Genomic DNA, 6,452 nt, shown 5'->3' with positions numbered 1-6,452 from the left:
ACCACAATATCCTGAGAACTGGTGTCACTGAGTAGCTACCAATTCAAAATAGCCTGCTGCAAGATGGCATTGGTTCAAGTGAACCTTGGTCGTGACTCGTGTTCAATTGGCGCCAAACAGAAAAAACTACCGTAATTTCCGGACTATAAGCCGCAACTTTTTTCCCACGCTTTGAACCTCGCGGCTTAAACAATGACGTGGCAAATATATGGATTTTTTCCGCTTTAACATTTAAAAAAAAAAAACACATTCTGTGACGTGCTCAGTTTTTTGGCGGCATGAAGCTTTCATTAGACCAATGAAATTGCCGAACGGGTTAAGGTCAAACAACTTTTTTGTTTACTGTTTAGATTAAATCGAGCGCTCTCAAACTTCCCATCATTCTGATTACGGTAGTCATTTTGTCACCCTCATCATGGCAAAGACACGGAGAAATGCATATGATGCAGCTTTCAAGTTGAAGGCGATTGATCTGGCTGTTGGAAAAGGAAATAGAGCTGCTGCACGGGAGCTTGGTCTTAATGAGTCAATGATAAGACGTTGGAAACAGCAGCGTGAGGAATTGACTCAGTGCAAAAAGACAACTAAAGCTTACTGCTAATTTTGTATTTTTTGTTACAAGCCGTGTTTCGTTAAAGCCTATTTATTTTTGTTACAAGCCGTGTTTCGTTAAAGCCTATTTATTTTTGTTACAAGCCGTGTTTCATTAAAGCCTGTGTAAAGTTAATTTGTTTCAATGTACCGGTAGGCACCAGCGGCTTATAGACATGTGCGGCTTATTTATGTTCAAAATAATATATATTTTTTAATTCAGTGGGTGCGGCTTATATTCAGGTGCGCTCAATAGTCCGGAAATTACGGTAACTGAAAAAGGGAGGAAACACAGAACAGATTTTTTAAACATTGTATATGCAGGAGCACACCCTCGCACATGAGCCCACACCCGCACTCAGACACACACCACAGGAGGTTGGTGGCACATTAACTGGGTAGATCGGGCTCGTGGTAATGACTGGAATGGTATCAAATACATCAAACAAAACACATGGTCTCCAGGTCCATTTGTGCAGTTCCAACCATTATTATGAGCTGTTCTCCCCTCAGCAGCCTCCTGTGACACACACACACACACACACACACACACACACACACACACACACACACACACACACACACACACACACACACACACACACACACACACACACACACACACACACACACACACACACACACACACACACAGCTGCTCGAGACGTAATGATGGGTGGATGCAAAATGAGCAGAGCTTGAAGGAAACTATACTTGAAAGTATATAAGTAGAAATGTGAGCTGTAGCGCTTCACTCACCTGTGCCACTGAGGGATCCTTGCAAAGGTCAACATCGCAGCAGGTTGTAGTGGTGGCAGATGACCTCGGGCAGGATGTAGGAGTTTCAGGGGTCCCGGAGCTGGCATCCTCCGAAAACTCACCCACGTCCACCAGGCTCAGCAGGTCCCTCTTTAGCTTATTCACCATGTTGGCGTCCAGGGAGAACACCTATAAGGGAGGGTTGTGCTCATTAGGTATGAAACAGAAGAAAACAGAACTGAAATGCTAAATTTCATTTTTTGTTACGGAACACTTTGAAACAGTGTGCACTAATGTATATGACCCTGGGGTGTATTGACTAGGCACATAACGGAAGCAAACGGGCCGGGACTACCTGAACTTGTCCAATAACAAACACTAATTTTCATTGCAAAACTTTGACATTACGGTGCGACCCGTGTTCCCAGTCACTGACCTGGCAGACGTATTTGATGAACTCCAGGGCTGGGTTTCTGAGTGGCAGGTGGGAGCCGGGCAGTAGAGCTCTGCTACCCGACACCGACTGGCCCCGACATTATACATCAAGTTAGGGCTGGCTAGGACCTGTTTTTTTAGGCTACGGGCAGGGCTCAGGTATCACTAAATTTATCACCAATATTTTGAAGCTGAGCCATTTGCTCTTAGTCTTGTTAACACCAGCCTCAGTGAGTCATAGCTGTGTAGTCATGTGGGTCACGCGTCAGCCATGCTAATTTGCTCATGCTCTGCTGTGCAGTACAGTCCTATCTGACTAACATCATAACATGGTGTCAGAAGTGCTTCAACCCCATCAAAAGAAAGAGACAGCGAGCTGCCTGGGTGAAGGGAGTCAGACTGACAGAGAATAGCAGCTAATGGATTTACTAACAGAGGAAGTTATTTTTGATTTCGGGCAGACCCGGGCTTTAAATTTGGCAGAAGCAATCAGGCCTGGGTAGGGTAGGGCCTGAATGTCGCAGGCATGGGTTGGGCTTAAAATGCATGCCCGTGCAGGGCTCTACCGGGCAGGACGGGGAACATCTCTGAGGGCTGGGTCACACTCCGGGTGCCTGTCACCAGTAGCGTAAAGTACTTAAGTAAAAATACTTTAAAGTACTTCTTAAGTAGTTTTTTTGGGTATCTGTAATTTACTTTACTATTATATTTTTGGCAACTTTTAATATTACTTCACTCTATTCCTAATGAAAATAATGTACTTTTTACTCCATACATTTTCCCTGACACCCAAAAGTACTCGTTATATTTTGAATGCTTAGCAGGACAGAAAATGGTCCAATTCACACACTTATCAAGAGAACAACCCTGGTCATCCCCACTGCCTCTGATTTAACGGACTCACTAAACACAAATGCTTCATTTGTAAATGATGTCCAAGTGTTGATGTGCCCCTGGCTATCCGTAAATGGAAAAGAAAAAAAAAAACATGAAAATTGTGCCGTCTGGTTTGTGTAATATAAGGAATTTGAAATTATTCATGCTTTTAGTAAATCCTTTTAGTCTTTTACTCAAGTTGAATTTTACTGGGTGACTTTCTCTTTTACTTGAGTCATTTTAAATTAAAGGTATCTTTACTTTTACTCAAGTATGACAATTAGGTACTTTTTCCACCAGTACCAGGGACCTTCTTCTGGATCTTCTGGGTGATGCTGAAGAAGTTCTGGGTCAGGATACTGGACACATACTCCTGGGAGAAGGAGATCATACCTGTGGGGGTCAGAGGAGTGTCATGGAATTATTGTAATCAAAAGGAGAGACTTTTACATTTCTTCAAAACAAGTAAACGTTATTATTTAATTACTGCAGTAATGGAGTTTGTCAACGAGCCCCCCGTAGGGGATTCACAGAGTTCAAGTAACAGACATCTCAACATCAACTGTTCAGAGGAGACTGTGTGAATCAGGCTTTCATGGTCGAATTGCTGCAAAGAAACGACTACTAAAGGACACCAATAAGAAGAAGAGACTTGCTTGGGCCAAGAAACATGAGCAATGGACATTTGACCAGTGGAAATCTATGTACTTTGTTCTGATGAGACCAAAGTTGAGATTTCTGGTTCCAACCGCAGTGTCTTTGTGAGGTGCAAAGCTGTCATCAAGGCAAAGAAAGGGTGGCTACTTTGAAGAATCTAAAATTGTAAATATATTTAGATTTGTTTAACACTATTTTGGTTACTACATGATTCCATATGTGTTATTTCATAGTTTTAATGTCAATACAATGTAGAAAATAGTAAAAATAAAGAAAAACCCTTGAATGAGTAGGTGTGTCCAAACTTTTGACTGGTACTGTACCTTGTGGCTTTGTGGTACCGCTCTCTCATTACTTACCGGGAAGAGCGCTGGAGTCTCCTGCTGCTTGCTGGGAAGCCTGCCCTGCCCCCCCACCTCTTAATGGGTGTGGTTCCTGGGGCGTTATGTCTTTTCTTCTCTTTAGGCTGAGAGGAAACAGAGGAGACATGATAAAAGGATGGATGGATTTGTGCAGGAAATCAGGGAGCTGTGCCCACGCACCCCCACCAAATTCATTATGGAACAAACAATGTACACATGATATGATAACAGACGGTCATGAGGAAGTATTTCTGACAGGAGGCAGTCTGGGCCAGACACTGCATGATGTTCCAGCTGCTCTCCATCAGCTCCTCCACCTCATCCATGTCTCCAGCGCCATCCTCCTCCTCATCGTCAGCTTCCTCCTCGTCCTCACTCCTCTCCTCCTCCTCTACACCCCCATTTCCCTTCTTCTGGGCTGTCCCGTTCTGAATGTCAATGAAGGTGGTGTCATTTTTACCCCAGGCCTTTTCATTGGTTATGATGTTTAAAAGCAGGTCCAGTGGAACTAGAATGTACCTCTCCATACAGGACACTGGAGGGCAGCTTTCCCTCCACTCTTCCATAATTTGCCAGATGCATCCACATAAGGATCTCCCAGCAGTGGGAGAAGGAGGTGGAATGGAAGATTTCCCAGGAGTGAATACTGCAAGGAAGATGATTGAGGATTGTTTTGGTCAGATAAAGTAAAAAATAAATAATTAAAACAAAACCTTGTCTACTAATTTATGGTCAGTGCTTGTTCCCTTTACCCTATGTGTTTTAGCTCTAACCCTTATTTATTCATTCAAGCATCCATTAACTTGACAGGGCTTGCCATCACTCAGCCACCATGCATCACTGATTTATAAGCAATATTTGTTTTTTAGTCAAAAATATTGTTTTCTTGTGTTCAGTAATTGGCTTTGATATTTCCATAGCCAGCATATGGATATGTTATAAAACAGCAACGTTCTAGAGGGATAGTAGTACATGGGGCGGGTAGCAACGTAACCGATGGCGTCCTCTATCCTTCTCTTCTTGGTGCACAGCAGGATGCGGTTAAAGTTCCCCTACACCGCGGTGAAGGTAGGTAGGTCGTCCAACTGAACTGACCAAACCAGACAGAGACAACAGAGAGAGAGAGAAGAAAGAGGAGAGAGAGAGAGAGAGAGAGAGACTGACAGACAGAGACTGCGAGAGATATTTGATTTTATTAGGATCTCTTTTAGTCCTCATTTGGACTAATCTTCCAAGAGTCCTTAAACATTAAAATACGATCATATTTTCAGATATAACACACTGTTACAGACATAATACACTGACATATTGACCAGATAAATACACTAACAGCCTGAAAATATAGATTGGTTCCTTCATCTACCATAGTCCTGCACAACCTTCCAATGTATTATATTTAAAAGGTTCTAAAGTTCTGTTTGAATGCATATATCGAAAGGTTTCTGGTTTGCTTAGATAAATTACTCAATGTCTTTATTGCTCTGAAGCTAAATGTTATTTTGCCTATTTTCTATTCTGTCTGGATAACACATGGATGGTGAACAATCCATTCCTAGTATTGGCTGAATATCTGGTCTCTTACCAACTGAATATTGTTGTGAATGGAGTTTGACTGTTTTAAATGGTGTACACTGTGAAATAAAATAAGCATGTTTTTTTCAATTATCTTTTTGATTGATGACCAACCAAGAGCACTGTGCATGACTACAACATAACCATATATCCACCTTAAAACAATCCTTGCTACTTTGTTCTGTGCAATCTGCTGCCTCCTAATTTCACTTGCTGAGACAGCGAGAGCGACAATGACGGAGGGAGATAGAAAGACAGCAAGAGAGAAACAGAGGTAGCGAGAACGACAAAGACAGAGAGCGAGAGAGACAGAAGAGAGTAGACAGCCTGGTCAACAGAGTAGCAGAGACGGCCTCTGAGTGGTTCCCCAACTCCCACATCACCACCGTCGTCAGAGAACCCTGTAGGATTGAGTTAGATTAAACAGCTCCTCCAATACATCTGCACTAAACAAACACACACACACACACACACACACACTGTACTAAAAGTTTACTTGTTCAATGAAACAGAAAGAATGTTGGCTGTTATCCTGTTTATCTCAATCTTAACAACTTAGTAGTTACTGCATTTCTGACTGTTATTCTGTATTTTTGCAATGTGAAATCACTATGTTAGCATGTGGAACATTCAGGGCCTAAACTCAAACTTAGGACTGAAGAGTTCAGCACTGGAGTTCAACAAAAATCTTAAAGATGTTGACGTCATCATTCTGCAGGAGACATGGTGTAAGGCTGACATCGTCACTCATTGTCCCACAGGTTACAGAGAGGTAATTGTGCCATCACAGAAACACAGCTCTGTCAATAGAGGCAGAGACTCTGGAGGATTGATCATTTGGTACAAATCTGAACTACAAAAATCGGTAAATTATCACATTTGGTTAAAACTGAAAAAATAACTTGCACTGACAGAAAAAGGTGTGTCCTTCGAACAATATACAACGAGAGAGAGAGAGAGAGAGAGAGAGAGAGAGACCGTTCAAATTGACAAACGCAGAACAACGCCAAATTCATGAGAAGTTGAATGGATTAGAAAAAGCTATAAAGGACAATCAAAATCCATTGGACTCCCCAATTACTGACCAGGAGCTCTATAAGAAACTTCAGGCCCTCAAATTTAAAAAAGCATGTGGACCTGATGGCATCCTAAATGAGATGCTCAAACTCACTAGTGCAAAATTTCAATTGGCTATATTAA

At 42.1% G+C, this 6,452-nt stretch overlaps 1 pseudogene; it reads right to left on the bottom strand.

Moving 5' to 3' along the window:
• Positions 1-1,324: 1,324 nt before the first annotated feature.
• On the bottom strand, positions 1,325-4,246 carry LOC123730364 (DNA polymerase epsilon catalytic subunit A-like; annotated as a pseudogene).
• Positions 4,247-6,452: the final 2,206 nt, after the last annotated feature.

Source organism: Salmo salar, chromosome ssa24, assembly GCF_905237065.1.
Source record: "Salmo salar chromosome ssa24, Ssal_v3.1, whole genome shotgun sequence".
NCBI lineage: Eukaryota > Metazoa > Chordata > Actinopteri > Salmoniformes > Salmonidae > Salmo > Salmo salar.
This window is presented reverse-complemented; position numbering and strand designations above follow the sequence as displayed.